At 43.7% G+C, this 16,657-nt stretch overlaps 1 protein-coding gene across 1 annotated transcript in view; it reads left to right on the top strand.

The window, feature by feature from the left end:
• The first annotated feature begins 11,353 nt into the window (after positions 1-11,353).
• The window catches only part of LOC127462511 (Friend virus susceptibility protein 1-like), a 184,356-nt gene continuing 179,052 nt past the window's right edge, over positions 11,354-16,657 (top strand). Inside the window, exon 1 of the mRNA XM_051771157.1 lies at positions 11,354-11,404. The gene's annotated coding sequence lies outside the window, so the exon portion shown is untranslated. The remainder of the gene's footprint in view (positions 11,405-16,657) is intronic.

The raw sequence follows: 16,657 nt of genomic DNA, 5'->3' as shown, positions 1-16,657 counted from the left end.
GGGAGAAGGGATATTTGGTTTGGGGAGGATTGCTGTTGAATTTCTCAAGTGTTTATTGAGGATGCCAGTCATGCTATGCAGAGGATTAGTCCAATATCCCCAATACGGTTGTAAAGTACGGCTTGAAGTGCAGCGGTGTTGGCTTCTGCTCGACCGTGTCACCATCCAATCAGGAGGAAGGATATAATTCCGACTCCCTCTCGGCCGATAAATAAGAGGAATATGTTATTAGCGATGATTGAGTATTGCAATGAGAGAGATTAGAAGGTAAAGAGAGAATTTTGTGGTGTGGGGTTCTGAGGCTATATATCATGTTGTAAATTGAAGAATAGATCATGTTACGAATAGTGCAATAGGAAAAAACGTTAAGGAGTATTGGTCTATTTTAAGGCTAAAAGGGATTTTGAAGTTCGCAATAAATTTTCATTCTCAATAGAAAGTGGTATTTTCCATATTTAAGTAGATGGAGAGGATTATGGGAATTAAACTAACTATGAAGGAAGTTTTAACAGTGTGTATGATGGTTGTTGGAGAGTTTAGGTAGTTTTTGGATAGGAGGGGGAGTAGGATGGGTATAGAGAGGGTAGCCAGGGTCAAGAATATAGAGGTGTTGAGGATTAATGGGAAGTCCATTACTTTTACTTGGACTTGCACCAAGATGAATGGCTCCTAAGACCAGTGGATTGCTATTATCCTTTAAAAGTAAGGGGGCTGAGGTCTTAGGCTCAGATGCAAGAGTTAGCAGTTCTTGTTGGTTAAACCTCCCCTCGGCAGGCAAGAAGAGTTTAACTTCTATTTTTAGGATCACAGTCTAATGTTTGGTTTAAAACTATGCTTGCATGTGGGAATTCCTGAGATTAGCTCTGGTTTTAGGATGAGGAGGAGGGAGGGTAGGATATGAAGTGTTGTAAGGAGATGTTCTCGTGTATTTGAATTTTGGGTGGTTGTAATATAGGTTGGAGTTGGACCTCGTTGGGTTATAAGGAGTATGTAGAGGGTATAGGCTGCAGTTAGTAGAGTTGCGGCTCCGGTTAGGATAATGGTGAAGGTGGATCAGTTGAAGAGTGCAATTATGATAGTTAATTCAGCTATCAGGTTAGTGGTATGTTTGTTAGGTTGGGGAGGGCTATGTTTGTTAGGTTGACTAGGAGCCATCAGATTCCTGTTAGAGGTAAAAGGGGTTGTAGGCCTCGTGTTAGAAGGAGAGTACGACTATGTATGCGTTCCTAGTTTGTATTAGCTAGGCAAAATAGTATGGAAGAGGTGAGTCCATGTGAAATCATTAGGATTATGGCCCCTGAAAAGGATCAGTGGGTTTGGATTATTGTTGCGGCAATGACTAGACCTATGTGGCTTACTGAGGAGTAGGCGATTAATGACTTAAGGTCGATTTGGCGTAGGCAGATGGAGCTTGTCATTAGTGCCCCTCATAAGGCTAGGGTTAAAAATGGGTAGTAGAGGTAGTCTAATAGGGAGTTTGTAATTATTGAGGTACGCATAATGCCGTATCCCCCAAGTTTGAGGAGGAGCGCAGCTAGGAGTATGGATCCTGCGATTGGTGCCTCTACATGGGCTTTTGGGAGTCATAGGTGTAGTCCGTAAAGGGGAGCTTTCACTATGAAAGCGAGCAATAGGGCTAGACTTGATATGAGGCCTGTTCAGGAGTTTGTAAGAGATGAGTGTGAAAGTTTTATTATAGTGATGTGTATAGTTCCTGTTTGGGTGTGAAGATAGAGGATCACTACTAATAGGGGAAGAGAACTAATTAGTGTATAAAATAAGAGGTAGATTCCAGCACTTAAACGTTCTGGTTGGCTACCCCATCGTGTGATTAGAATTAGGGTAGGGATTAGGGTAGCTTCGAATGCGATATAAAATAATATCAGTTCTAAGGCTGAGAAGGCCAAGATAATGAATGGTTGGGTGAGGATTATGGTTATGGTAAAAATATATTTTCGTGTGGGAGGTTCTTGTTGAAGGTGATTTTGGCTTGCCAGGATTATAAGAGGTAGAAGTCAACAAGATAGAACTAATAATGGGGATGAAATTTGATCAGTTCCAAGTCATGGTGATAGGTTTTTGCTAGGGTAATAGGTTGAAGGAAGTCATTGTAAGCTAGCGGTTGCAATTAAGAGGCCGTGCGAGGTGACATTGAGTCATAGGAATTTTGGAGGAGATAGGAGGGTCATGGGGAGTAATATGACTGTGGGGAGAATAATTTTTAACATTGTAGAAGGTTTAGATTGTGTAAATGATCCGATCCGTGAGTTCGGGTGGAAGCTACTAGGACTGCTAGACCGGTGCCTGCTTCACAGGCTGAGAATGCTAACATAAGAATGGGCATTAAGGTGGGGGATGTTGTTTGGGTTTGAATAGGTCATATGGAGAGGGCAATGTATATTGATAGTATTATACTTTCTAAACATAGCAGGGTAGAAATTAGGTGGATTCGGTGAAAGGCTAGTCCTAGACTACTTAGGGTGAAGGCAGAGTAGAAGCTTAAATGCAGAAAGGTCATTGAGAAAGTCACGGGGTAGGACTGTGGTTTGTTGAGCCGAAATCAACTGTCTTTGCTAGACTAACTTTCTGAAGTTATTCTGCTCATTCTAAGCCCCCTTGAATTCATTCATAAATTAGCCCTAGTGCGAGGAGGAGAATGACTGTGGAGGTTCATGTTAAGGTAGTGAGGGGGGAGAGGAGTTGAGTAGCCCATGGGAGGGGCAGTAGGAGGGCAATTTCTAGGTCGAACAAGAGGAATAAGATTGCGACAAGGAAGAATCGGATTGAAAATGGGAGGCGGGCAGAGCCCAGTGGGTCAAAGCCACATTCGTATGGGGATAATTTTTCTGAATCTGGATTTATTTGAGCTAATCAAAGGTTTAGTGAAGTTAAGATAATACATAGTGATAGAGAAATTGTGAATATAAAGAGGATGATGTTAATTGCCTTTCTCTGGTTTTGATCCAGATTTTAGAGATTGGAAGTCAATTGTAATTAATATACTAGAAGGGCAAGATCCTCATCAATGGATTGTTATGTAGAGGAACAGTCAGATAATGTCAACAAAATGTCAGTATCAGGCCGCTGCTTCAAAGCCAAAGTGGTGGTTGGATGTGAAGTGGAATTTTACGAGGCGGAGGAGGCAAATCAAGAGGAAGGAGGATCCAATGATTACGTGGAGACCATGAAATCCTGTGGCGACGAAAAAGGTTGATCCATAGACTCCGTTGGCAATTGAGAATGGAGCTTCATAATATTCTATTGCTTGAAGTGCTGTAAAGTAGAATCCTAATAGGACGGTTATAAGTAGGGCTTGGGTAGCTTGGTTCCGATTGCCCTCTGTAATGCTGTGATGTGCTCATGTGACAGTGACTCCTGAGGCTAGGAGGATAGCAGTGTTTAGTAGGGGGACTTCTATTGGATTGAGAGGTTTGATTCCTATAGGAGGTCATTGTCCTCCGAGTTCTGGAGTGGGGACTAAGCTGGAGTGGAAGAATGCTCAGAAGAATCCTAGGAAGAAGAATGCTTCAGATGTAATAAATAAAATTATTCCGTAACGTAAGCCCTTTTGGACTGTAGGGGTATGGTGGCCTTGGAATGTGCTTTCTTGTACGATGTCACGCCATCATTGGAGTATCACTAGGATTATAGAGAGTAGGCCTAGGAGTAAGAGTTGAATAGAGTTGTGGTGAAATCATATGGCTAACCCAGAGGTAGTGAGGAGGGCGGCTGCTGCTCCAAAAATGGGTCAAGGGCTTGGGTCTACTATGTGAAATGAGTGGACTTGGTGTGTCATTAAGGGTTAAATGTTTTCTTGTAAGTAAAGGCTTAGAAGAAGTACAAAGACATACGCTTGGATTATTGCCACGACCACTTCTAGAATTGTTAAGAGGAGTAGAATTGTTCTAGTTAGAAGGGACACGGTAGGTATAATGGGAAGGAGGACGGTAGTGGCTGTTGAAATGAGTTGGATGAGCAGGTGTCCTGCTGTGAGGTTGGCTGTGAGGCGAACTCCTAAGGTTAAAGGGCGAATGAGAAGGCTTGTTGTTTCAATTATGATGAGGGCAGGAATTAGAGGTGTTGGGGTGCCTTCTGGTAGGAGGTGTCCAAGGGAAGCTGAAGGTTGGTTTCGTAGGCCTGTTAGCAGGGTGGCAAGTCATAGAGGGAAGGCGAGGGCTAGGTTTATTGATAGTTGGGTAGTAGGTGTGAGTGTGAAAGGTAGGAGGCCTAATAGGTTAATTGTTAGAAGTATAATTATGAGTGATGATAGGATTAGGGCTCATTTATGGCCTTTTTTGTTTAATGGGGTTATTAGTTGTTTTGTGATTAAATGGAGAAATCAGAGTTGAAGAGTTGAAAGACGATTTGTAACTCATCGATTGCCAGGAGAAGGAAGTAATAGGGTTGGGAATAACAGCGAGATGAGGATAAGGGGGATTCCGAGGAGGGTTGGGCTTATGAATTGATCAAAGAAGCTTAGGTTCATGGTCAGTTTCAGGAATGGGTTTTTATAGTGGGTAGTGTTTTGTTGGAGGGTGAGTTAGTTGGGGTAAATAGTAAGAGTTTAGGTTGAAGGATAAGAGAAAAAGTGAATCATGAAGTTAGTATGATAAAAAGTCAAGGTGCGGGGTTTAGTTGGGGCATGTCATTAAGGAGGGTGAATAATCCTCTTTCTCTAGCTTAAAAGGCTAGTGCTGGTTCATAGCTTCTTAATGATTAGGATGTTAGAAGTGAAGATCAGTTTTCGAAGTGTGTTAGAGGGGCTGATTCTACTACGATAGGTATGAAGCTGTGGTTGGCTCCACAGATTTCTGAGCACTGACCGTAGAAGATTCCAGGACGGGTTGTGATAAAGGAAGTTTGGTTCAGTCGTCCTGGAATTGCATGGGTTTTTACACCAAGGCTAGGAACAGCTCAGGAGTGGAGAACGTCATCAGCTGTAACAATAATTCGAATCGGGGATTCTATTGGAATGACGATGCAGTTATCAACTTCTAGGAGGCGGAAATGACCGAGTGGTAGATCCATAGTTGGTAGTATGTAAGAGTCAAAAGATAAATCTTTAAAGTCTGTATATTCGTAGGATCAGTATCATTGGTGGCCAATAGCTTTGAGGGTGAGGTCAGGCTCATCGATTTCGTCTATCATGTAGAGGATTTGAAGGGATGGGAGGGCTAGTATAATTAGGACAATGGCAGGTAAGATTGTTCAGACAAGTTCTACTTCTTGTGCGTCGACGGTGTTGGAGGATAGTTTTTCTATAAGTATAAGAGCTAGTAAATACAGGACTAGGCTACAAATGGCTAGTGCGACTATTAGGGAGTGGTCATGAAATTCAATAAGTTCTTCTATAATAGGGGATGAAGTGTCTTGAAAACCAAATTGAGAGTGGTTGGCCATGGAGTTGGGATGGGAGGTGCTGGGTTTTCACCTGTGATTTAGTCTTGACAAGACTATGTAATGATTTTACTAACAACCCATAAGAAAGAAGCATGAGTGGTTTGATGCGGTTGGCTTGAAACCAGCTTATGAGGGTTCGATTCCTTCCTTTCTTGTACTTGGACAAAAGCTGGTTCTTCAAAGGTATGGTAGGGAGGAGGGCAGCCGTGAATTCATTCAATGTTTGTGGAGGTAAGTTCTGGTTGCACTACTTTCTGTTTGGATGCGAAGGCTTCTCAGATAATGAACATTAGTATAATTACAGCTACTATGGAGATGAGGGAGCCGATGGAGGATAGGGTGTTTCATAGGGTATAAGCATCTGGGTAGTCTGAGTATCGTCGTGGTATACCAGCTAGGTCTAGGAAATGTTGTGGGAAGAATGTTAGGTTGACCCCAAAGAATATTACTCCAAAGTGGGCTTTAGCTCATGTAGAGTGAAGGGTGTAGCCAGTGAACAGTGGGAATCAATGTGTGAAGCCAGCAAAAATGGCGAATACTACCCCCATAGATAATACATAGTGGAAATGTGCAACTACGTAGTAGGTGTCGTGCAGGACGATGTCTAGGGAGGAGTTGGCAAGAACGATGCCTGTTAGTCCACCAATGGTGAAGAGGAAAATAAAGCCTAGGGCTCATAGTATGGGCGGGTCTCATTTGATTGTTCCACCGTGTAGGGTTGCTAGTCAGCTGAAGACTTTAATGCCAGTGGGGATTGCAATAATTATGGTGGCGGATGTGAAGTAAGCTCGGGTATCTACGTCCATTCCAACTGTAAATATGTGGTGAGCTCATACGATAAAGCCCAAGAAACCAATGGATAATATGGCTCAGACTATGCCTATGTAGCCAAAGGGTTCTTTTTTACCGGCGTAGTAGGCTACAACATGGGAAATAATTCCGAATCCTGGTAGGATAAGGATGTAGACTTCTGGATGGCCAAAAAACCAGAATAAGTGTTGATATAAAATTGGGTCTCCGCCTCCTGCGGGGTCAAAGAATGTAGTGTTTAGGTTTCAATCTGTTAGAAGCATTGTAATGCCAGCAGCGAGGACTGGTAGGGAGAGGAGAAGTAGAACTGCACTAATTAGGATGGATCAAACGAATAGAGGGGTTTGGTATTGTGAGAGAGCAGGTGGTTTTATATTGATTACTGTGGTGATAAAGTTGATTGCCCCAAGGATGGATGAGACACCTGCCAGGTGAAGGGAGAAGATGGCAAGGTCTACTGATGCACCGGCGTGGGCTAGATTTCCGGCTAGGGGTGGGTATACTGTTCATCCTGTTCCGGCCCCGGCTTCTACTGTAGAAGATGCTAGAAGAAGTAGGAAGGATGGAGGAAGTAGTCAGAAGCTCATGTTATTTATTCGTGGAAATGCTATGTCGGGGGCACCAATTATTAATGGTACTAATCAGTTACCAAACCCTCCGATTATAATAGGCATTACTATAAAGAAAATTATAACGAAGGCATGTGCGGTGACGATTACATTGTAAATTTGGTCATCGCCTAAAAGGGTGCCTGGCTGTCCTAGTTCTGCTCGAATGAGGAGACTAAGGGCTGTGCCGATTATACCAGCTCATGCGCCAAAAATAAGGTAAAGTGTGCCGATATCTTTGTGGTTAGTGGAAAATAGTCAACGGTTGATGAAAGTCATAGGTAAGATGGCTGAGTGTAGAAGCGTTAGGCTGTAGTCCTTTTTACAGAGGTTTGATTCCTCTTCTTATCGATTCTGTAGTGAAGTTCATGTTGAGTTGCAAGTTCATTGATGTGCATTAAACATGGGCCGGGATCTAGTAGACAGAAGCCTGTTGGTTGGGGCATTTAGCTGTTAACTAAAATTTTATGGGATCAAAGCCCATCTGTCCAGGGGGAGGTTCTAGTTTAATTAAAGCATCTGAGTTGCATTCAGGAGATGCAGGTTAGTATCCTGTGTACCTTAACAGAAACTAAGAGGGATTAGCCCTTGTTTAAGGCTTTGAAGGTCTTTGGTTTAAATAACCTAAGTTTCTAAGGGATTGCGAGTACTATGGGAGATAGTGGTAGGAGTATAATTGATAAGGAGGTAAAGGTTGTGGTTAGGGTGTTAGTTGGTTTGTTAGTTTGTCATTGTTTTATGTAGTTAGTGAAGTTTGGGGGTAGTGTGATGGTTGCACAGTAGGCCAGTCGTAGGTAGAAGAAAAGTCCAAGTAAAGAGAGTAGGGTAATAGCTGTGGCTACTACTGTTAGTTCTTGTTTTGTGAGCTCTTGAATAATTAACCATTTGGGTAGGAATCCCGTTAGGGGAGGAAGACCTGCAAGGGAGAGGAGAGTGAGCATAAGGATTGTGGTTAGTGATGGAATTTTGGTTCATGTGGATATAACAGTGGATAGTTTTAGGGTATTGGTTGTGTTAAGGATGAAGAAGATGGCGGAAGTTGTTACAGTATATAGATAGAACGTAATTAAAGTCAGATTGGGGTTATAGTTGGGAATAATAGTTATTCGTCCTAGGTGTGCGATAGATGAGAAAGCTAAAATTTTGCGAGTTTGGGTTTGGTTAAGTCCTATTCAGCCACCTAGGACTGCGGAAGCAATAACTATTGAAGATAGGAGAGTTGGGTTGAGTGAGGGGGATGTTAGGTAGAATAGTGTGGTTGGTGGAAATTTTGTGACTGTGGCTAGTAGGAGGCATGTTGTTATAGTTGAGCCTTGAAGAACTTCTGGAAATCAGAAATGAAATGGGACTAAGCCTAGTTTAATTGAAATTGCAATAGTTAGTCGTATACATGATATGGGGTGGGTTAGTTGGGTGATGTCCCATTGGCCAGAGAATCATGCATTGGTCATGCTGGAGAGTAAAAGTAGCGTAGATGCGACTGCTTGAGTTAGAAAGTATTTAGTAGAGGCTTCAATGGCTCGTGGATGGTGGCTTTTAGAGATTAATGGAAGAATAGCTAAAGTGTTAATTTCTAAGCCGACTCATGCTATTATTACTCGAAATTGTGATTGAGGTTCCTAGGAGTAAGCTTATTGTGGAGATTAGTTTAGCTTGGGGATTCATTACTAAGGGAAGGAGTTAAAGATGAATCCAGACAATAAAATTCTGAAATGAGAAGTTCTGTTGTACTAGACTTTCTATTTTGCAGAAATTCCTGAGATTCATTGCGTTGTCCGAGCCCATACGATTGGACACACCTGTTCACCTGTCCAAACTTGGAAACTAGGTCTGCCAACCGGGAAAAGATTATCTCAAGTACTGTTGACTCCAAGTAAATGACCACTGTAATCCACTTAGATCTCCTCACTGGGGATAGACATGATTATATTATTGTCTGTATTTCCACTGTTACTCAGTTGTTATGTTGTTTACATTTTTAGAAATGACACTTCATCAATACACTGTTCGAGTCATTCACCAGTGTCATGGTCCAACCATGGACCACGCGGTGGGATGGAATCCAACAGCCGCCAGGAGCTGGTTTCTCCCCTGAGGGTGCAGAGCAGCAGGGCCTTTTCCAGACCCAACTGTACCTTCCAGAAAGATATCAGCTATACTTTGCTTCTTTGCTGACTTCTGTTTTAGATGTCAATGTGTGGACCACCCTGGCCAACGTGACGAAGATGGACGTGATATGTGTGTCCATGGTAACTCCCACGAGTCTTTTTCGCACCTGTCTGGTTGGAATACCCATTGATAACTACTGGTGGGGAACTCTATATAATGAGACCGTGTTAGGAAACTGCACATATCCAGGAGTTGACATTTCTTCTTAGAGATATATACCACAACGCATCAGCTTGGTGCAATGAGACTCTGCAAAAACGATTTATTCCTGGATCTGATGTGATAGGTCTCCCAAATGATCTGTTTCTCATTTGTGGACAAAGAGCATGGAAAGGTATTCCGGGAAAGGCTGTAGGAGGCCCTTGTACCTTTGGACGATTAACCTTTTTTCATCCTCGCAGCGTAACCTTGCCTAAACTAAGAAGACGCAGACGTAGCACACGGTGATTTATTCCAGACTGTAACTCTGATGTAGAGTTTTGGAATAAGGCTGAAAGAATAACTGCTAGTGTAATATCTCAGATAGGGACTGCTCATGCTTTGGCTTCTCTAAATAAACTAGGATGCTGGTTGGCTAAAGAAGCTAATGCTACTTCTGCTGCTTTGAGTGCATTGCTCACAGATGTAGACTCTGTTAGACATGCAAGTTTACAAAATAGAGCTGCTATTGATTTTTTGTTGTTAGCCCAGGGACATGGCTGTCAAGATTTTGAGGGCATGTGCTGCATGAATTTAAGTGATCATTCTGAATCTGTTCATGCTAGCATCCAGAAATTAAAAGCCCTTACTCAACAATTACATGTTCATGATGAATGGAACCTCTTTGGTGATTGGAAATGGGGATGACCCTGGTTACGAAAAGCGTTAATAGGTTTGTCAATAGTTGGATGTATAATAACATGCATATTGTGTATGATTCCCTGTATACTAACATGTGTACGTCGAATGATAAACACCAAGCTAAATGCATTACAATCTCGAGTAGTTCGTTATCACCCTCTTGCTACCATTGATCACGCGGTGGTATGTAAGGGGGGTACTTTTGAATTAGATGATCAATGGAGCATAGAGGCGTGAGAACAAAGTCATATTAGAATGTGAAACCAGCTAGAGTATGGTACAATGTAACTTCATGGCAGAAGCTAATTGTAAGGTCAATTGTGCTTTTCAACAAGTCAGCTTGTAAGGTCCATTGTGCTTTTTAGCAAGTCAGCTTGATATTCCCTATTATCAGAGCTGAGTTTTTCCTTGGTTTTGCTACATATTGCAAGATAGATACATCTACCCTTGAAACACAATGGTAGAGGTCATCCATAGGGGTGAGAAAGATGATGATGGGAGGAAGATTATGTGGGCAGGGGTCGCTCGCCCCTTGCCCCACAAGTAGGGCATGCGCAGACTGTTGCCATTAGGTAATGATTAGGCGGTGTTTGGCTGCCATTCAGGCATCACCTTATACTGCGTACTGGCCCTACGTAGTGTAATGTGGAACTGATAAAAATGGGGTGTCGGAGTTGCTGAGTTGAGCGATACTCATCCTACCACCGAGACTGTGTTGCTCCACGGGGACGCCCGCTAAGCATGGGTACCGACCAGCTGCTGCAGATCCTGACAGCCCTGGTCTGTCTGTGTGGGTAAGCACAGTTTTTTGATAGGAAGCAACTGAGAGAACAAACTTTTTAAATATCCTTTTTGTGTTCCTTTAATTCCCCTTTTATGTTTATAGTATTTTTCCTTTAGTTTTCCCTTTTTACTAACCAATATCGTGTTATCCATAATATTGTGTTAAGATCCTTCTTTGGTATCCTTTTTTCACTAGTTAATACTGTATTAAATGCTGTTCGTAGTATTTGTTTTAATGCCACCCGATAAGATAGTTATTTTGTATCCCTTTTTCTTTTTAGTTTTTAATCCCTCTTGTTAAGTTTATTACTAGTATTATTATTCTCACTGTAATAAAAGATATTTTGTGTGCTTGAGTATTTTTGGCACTTGTCTTTATTCCGGACATGTATCCGAACGTACTGCTACATAAATTGGCGTAGTCGGCAGGATACATGGAGGAATAAGCAGTGCCCCCGGGAATTCGTTGGTGGAGTGCTCAGCTGACGTGTCCCTGTGTATTGGTGGGAGATCTTCAGGTGGAGTGCACAGCCTGGAGAGCCGCGTCCCCGTGTGTGTTGTGTAAAAGGGAGATTCTCAGGTGGAGAGCATAGTCTGGGAAGCCACGTCCCTGTGTGTGTGGTGAACTCTGTGTGGGTGCCGTGAGTGCCAGTGTCTGGGTTCATATCTTATAATTGTTTTGTTTTAAAGTGGTTTTTGTTGTTCTTGTTGATTAAGTTACTATATGGGTGGCAATGCTTGTGTTTTATATGGTTTGTTTTTTGCATATGGGAGGTAGTTCTGAGCAATTAATTGTGAGTATACCACACTTCTTGAGACCTAGAATTAAGATTTGTCCTTTTTTGCAACTGTTGTTTATATGTACGACTTTGTTGTATTAATTGTAATAAATATATCTTGGGACGTAGAGGCAGCCAGGAGATAAGGCTAGATCGGACTTTAAATTTTTATTGTATTCGGTGTGGAGCGAATCAAAGCCTAGAAGATACCCAGTGGATTAGGTTTTATTGTTGTTTCACTCATAGATATGTCTTTCTGAGGATTCATTTAGAGTTACTGTAGAGTGTGTATTTTGTGGTTGGTATATAAAGATTTTAGATTTGATGTGTATGTGTAGTTAGGCTTGTTTGTGATGTAAGAGCCATAGTTTGTGGATTAGTGTGTCTCATTGTGTTTAGCTTAAAAATTGAGAATCTTTTGTCATTGTTCTGTTAGTGAGAACATTAGTAGATTAAGATGAAAAAGTGGTTAGGAGGGTCAGCCGCAGGCGGCAATGAACCTAAGAAAGCTCCTCCCCGTGAATTAATAGAATTGGGGCAGGAGCCATAGATTACTTTGTAGAATAAGTGGGAAGCATGTACAAAGATTCCTCTTGAGTATTGGGGGCAGCAGACCCCAATGGAGGTATTGCAATACTGGGAGCAGTTTACCCCTACTACTAAATCAAGCAGTCATCTGGAACAGGCTGGACGAATGGGGGGGTGCACTGCTTACTGCATACAAGTTAACTGTGGAAAAATGCAAAAAACTGCAGGAGCAGCTGAATGCTCTAAGAGCCACTCAGCTGGTACAACGCCAGACTTTACTTGACCTTCAGGCCTAAAAGAACAGGGTAGAAGATAAATGTGTTACTTTAGCTGAGAAATATGCTGTGAGAACTGTTCGGCACAGGCAAAGGAAAATAGACCCAAGTGATCGGGGACCAGGGGTGCGAGCTATAATCACTTCCCCTGATTGAGATCCAGAGAAGTGGGATATAACATATAGAGTAGTAGTGATGATTCTGATGAGGACGATTTTATAGAAAATTCAGAGAAGTTATCAACATCAGATGAGTTGGCACACAGAGCAAGGGGCTGACTCTGTGATAATAGACGATGTCGATGCCACGAAGTTTTTAGGGTTAACTAATGATGTATATGTACAAAATGCCCTTCGGTGTTTAAGACGAACACCCGGAGTTGATAGAACTTTGGTTTCAGTTATTGCTGAAGGTCTCAGTGACCGTTTTACTAATGATGGATCATGGCAGGACGGAAGTTCATCCTGGGTAACTCTGCATCAAGCAATCAAAATATTAAAGGGGGAAGAAATGAAAATAGCTATTGAGCTGCAAAGCCCTGAACTTTACATGCAACAGCCTTTAATTCCAGTAATGCGAAACAAATTGTTAGAAGGCTGTCCTGTACCCTGGAAACCATACATTATTCCACTGTTAGTGTCTAACTCAGGGGCACCCATAGAAGAGATCATAGAGAGGTTGCAGCAACTTGGTGACCTTCCAGGCCTCCCACCCACAGAACAAAACCTTAACTTGATACTGTTGTAATGAGGAGGGGTAATATGATACCTCAAGTAAATATTAAGTTGTTAGTATTTGGAAGGGGGGAGTTGTTTGTGTTTTGTCTCCCACAGGACCCTGCTGGCTTCCAGCATGTTTGATGAAACCTTATCATGAGCGGCAAGAATTCTGGACAGAGATCAGTGAATGCTGAGCAGCACAAGACCAGCCCGAATATCACATGGAAGAAAAACATATCCTAAATGTAATTAATTGTGTCTACTAACTTTTGCTAACTGGTGTAATGACTCAGTTATCGTGTACCTGTCTCTCGTGTGTCTTGTCCACACCTGATGCTGTGATTTATGTAATGAACAATGTCCTGGCCAGAGGCTGGGAGGCTATAGCTACCAAAGCCATGATTACTCCTGCATTAGCCTATTCAGTGCAGGTCATGTATCTTGAATAACAAGATGGATTGGTTATTCTTTCCTGCATAGCAAGTCTCGTGTCCCAGTAGATCCCTGGATCTACTGCTCCAGAGATAAGAAGGTTTATATTTCTTAGATGAGTTGCACCAACAATCTGTATGCTTCGTTTTGTATTACTGGTAAGCAACAATCAGAATTGGAATATTATTCCTGAACAGTGTGCTGCCAAGTTGTTCTGGCAGCAGTGTTAAAGGTAAAGGCTAAAGCTAAGCCCTGGCTTCAAGAAGTGAAGGACATATGTGATGCCGTGTGCAGAGGGACTGCAATTGTACTTGGTTTTGTCTCCTGGGATGGGGCAGACGTGCCATTAAGGGGGGAAAGAAGACAATAGAAAACTGTAAAACTTGTAACATCCTGAAGCCTAATGGTCATCACTGTATAGAATGATCTGTTTCTGTGCTATTCATGTCACACCAGTGATGTTTGTGAAGATCAGGCAGAACGGTGTGGTTTGGGAATTCTAAATCAGACACTGATTGTTTTGCAGTGCTCATATTTGTATGTGTTTCATCCCGGTAGTGTTACAGCAAGTGACAAGAATTATTTGGAATCAACAAATGACAGAAACCTTTTGGCTTATGAGTCTATACAAGAATATATGTGATTGTGAAATAACCATGTGTGAGGTGCTGGGCCTGTCAGAAGAAAAGCTTATGTTGAAAAGCTGGTTGGTAAGACTGCAAATGAAGGACTGATGTTTGTGGACCTCCCTATGGGCTCTGGCTCGCATCATGTTTACAATTTTCTTATGATGAACTGGTAATATTCTAGTTAAGTACAGAAATGATTTCACACTCAATGGTATAGTTAATATGAAGATGGATAAAATTCTTTTATAGCATGGAGGCAAGAGATAACCTGTACTATCACTCCATGAGGTGAAGGGGGATTGACTGCAGTCAGGGGTAAACTGGGGCAGGACGGTTTGCTCCCGATGAGGCCTGGAATCTGTACAGAGAGTGCAAGCTTTCTGTGGGAGCGGTTGGTGAGACCAGGATGTTGTCTGGTGTTGCATCAAACTCCAGATAAACATTGCCTGTGATAGCGCCTAACAGACCTATAAACGTGTGACTGGCAGTCAACCACTTCATACTATAAAAGATGAATCCAGACTATAAAATTCTGAAATGAGAAGTTCTGTTGTACTAGACTTTATATTTTGCAGAAATTCCTGAGATTCATTGTGTTGTCCGGGCCCATACGATTGGACACACCTGTTCACCTGTCCAAACTTGGAAACTAGGTCTGCCAACCGGGAAAAGATTATCTCAAGTACTGTTGACTCCAAGTAAATGACCACTGTAATCCACTTAGATCTCCTCACTGGGGATGGACATGATTATATTATTGTCTGTATTTCCACTGTTACTCAGTTGTTATGTTGTTTACATTTTTAGAAATGACACTTCATCAATACACTGTTCGAGTCATTCACCAGTGTCATGGTCCAACCATGGACCACGCGGTGGGATGGAATCCAACAGCCGCCAGGAGCTGGTTTCTCCCCTGAGGGTGCAGAGCAGCAGGGCCTTTTCCAGACCCAACTGTACCTTCCAGAAAGATATCAGCTATACTTTGCTTCTTTGCTGACTTCTGTTTTAGATGTCAATGTGTGGACCACCCTGGCCAACGTGACGAAGATGGACGTGATATGTGTGTCCATGGTAACTCCCACGAGTCCTTTTCGCACCTGTCTGGTTGGAGTACCCATTGATAACTACTGGTGGGGAACTCTATATAATGAGACCGTGTTAGCAAACTGCACATATCCAGGAGTTGACAGTTTTTCTTAGAGATATTTACCAGAACGCATCAGCTTGGTGCAATGAGACTCTGCAAAAACAATTTATTCCTGGATCTGATGCAATAGGTCTCCCACATGATCTGTTTCTCATTTGTGGACAAAGAGCATGGAAAGGTATTCCGGGAAAGGCTGTAGGAGGCCCTTGTACCTTTGGACGATTAACCTTTTTTCATCCTCGCAGTGTAACCTTGCCTAAACTAAGAAGACGCAGACGTAGCACACGGCGATTTATTCCAGACTGTAACTCTGATAGTGCACGGAAGAAGAAAGAGTTAAGGAAGAAACCGAGAGGTCAAAGCAGCCACTGGAGAGAGTGGAGAGGGTCAACGCAACATCGAAAGCGGTGAGTGACTGGGACACACCCCGCACGTCTAAGACTGCTCTCTGGGCGAAAGCCTGCCTGCAGCTCGGAGAACGAGCCGCGGAGCACCTTAAGATCGCCTGTTAGTCCCCTGAGTGTCGGTCATCCGGTAAAGCGACTCTTCGCTACCGACTGTGTGGACCATGTGCAAGGAGCTTGCCGCTGCCGCGTCCTAGTAACCCCAGCCACCGCTGACCCCCGCGGAGCCCCCGCTCCAGTTTTCTGTCCAGCAGAAACTGGCCGTGGCTCCCCGCCTGCTCACCGCTGCTGACTGACCCTGCGGCGTGCTTAAAAAGCACTGCCAGCAAAAAGCCCCTGCACCGTATTCAGACCGCGCGGGTTTCACCGAGGCGCCGCGCCGCGCCTTCCGACACAGCGCGCCCCCGACCCCCGCGCCGCCCAGCGAACCGCGGGAACCCCTGGAGCCGCCGCTGCCGCCGCTGCGAACGCCGCGCTCAGCGGAGACGGAGCCGGGACCACGCCGAGCCGCCGCCACGTGACTGAGACGCCGCCGTCAGCGCCGCCGCTTCGTTCACCGCTTTGCAACCCGCACACGCCGATCCCTGCAGCCCCAAGCCGCCGCCTCTACAACCAGCCCCCGCGTCCGTCGCTACAGCTGCCCGTGCCTGCCGCCGCCGCTTGCCGCTTGCCGCCTGCACCGGGACATCAGCCGCCGCCGACGGGACGCTACAGCCCAACCGAGAGTGAGCCAACACAAATCAACAAACCGACAGACCCTCTTCAGCAACGCACCCCAGCAGCGCCGAGACACAAAGGTACCATGGGAAATTTTTTCCCTACCGAAGTATCACGGGACACAGAAGCACTGGCTGCTCTGCTGAATCCTTACTATGTTCAGGTTACAAGGGTTGAATTATCAGAGTTGGTGCGGCTCATTAAAGCAGCCGTACCAGAACTACCTCTGGTTGAAGCCCTCAACATTCACATATGGGACAAAATAGGCAATCTTATCAAACTCAAGGCTCAGAGAGGGGATTCCCAAGCAAACAATGCTTACCCAGCCTGGCAAGCTATAATGACTGCATTAAGCAGATCCCACCAAAGAACGACGAACACATACACCCCCACTCAGGTTGCAAGCAGCAGCCC

Source organism: Manacus candei, unplaced genomic scaffold (genome assembly GCF_025592945.1).
Source record: "Manacus candei isolate 608988 ecotype Guabito, Panama unplaced genomic scaffold, ASM2559294v1 h1tg000129l, whole genome shotgun sequence".
In the NCBI taxonomy this organism is placed as follows: Eukaryota; Metazoa; Chordata; class Aves; order Passeriformes; family Pipridae; genus Manacus; species Manacus candei.
This window is presented reverse-complemented; position numbering and strand designations above follow the sequence as displayed.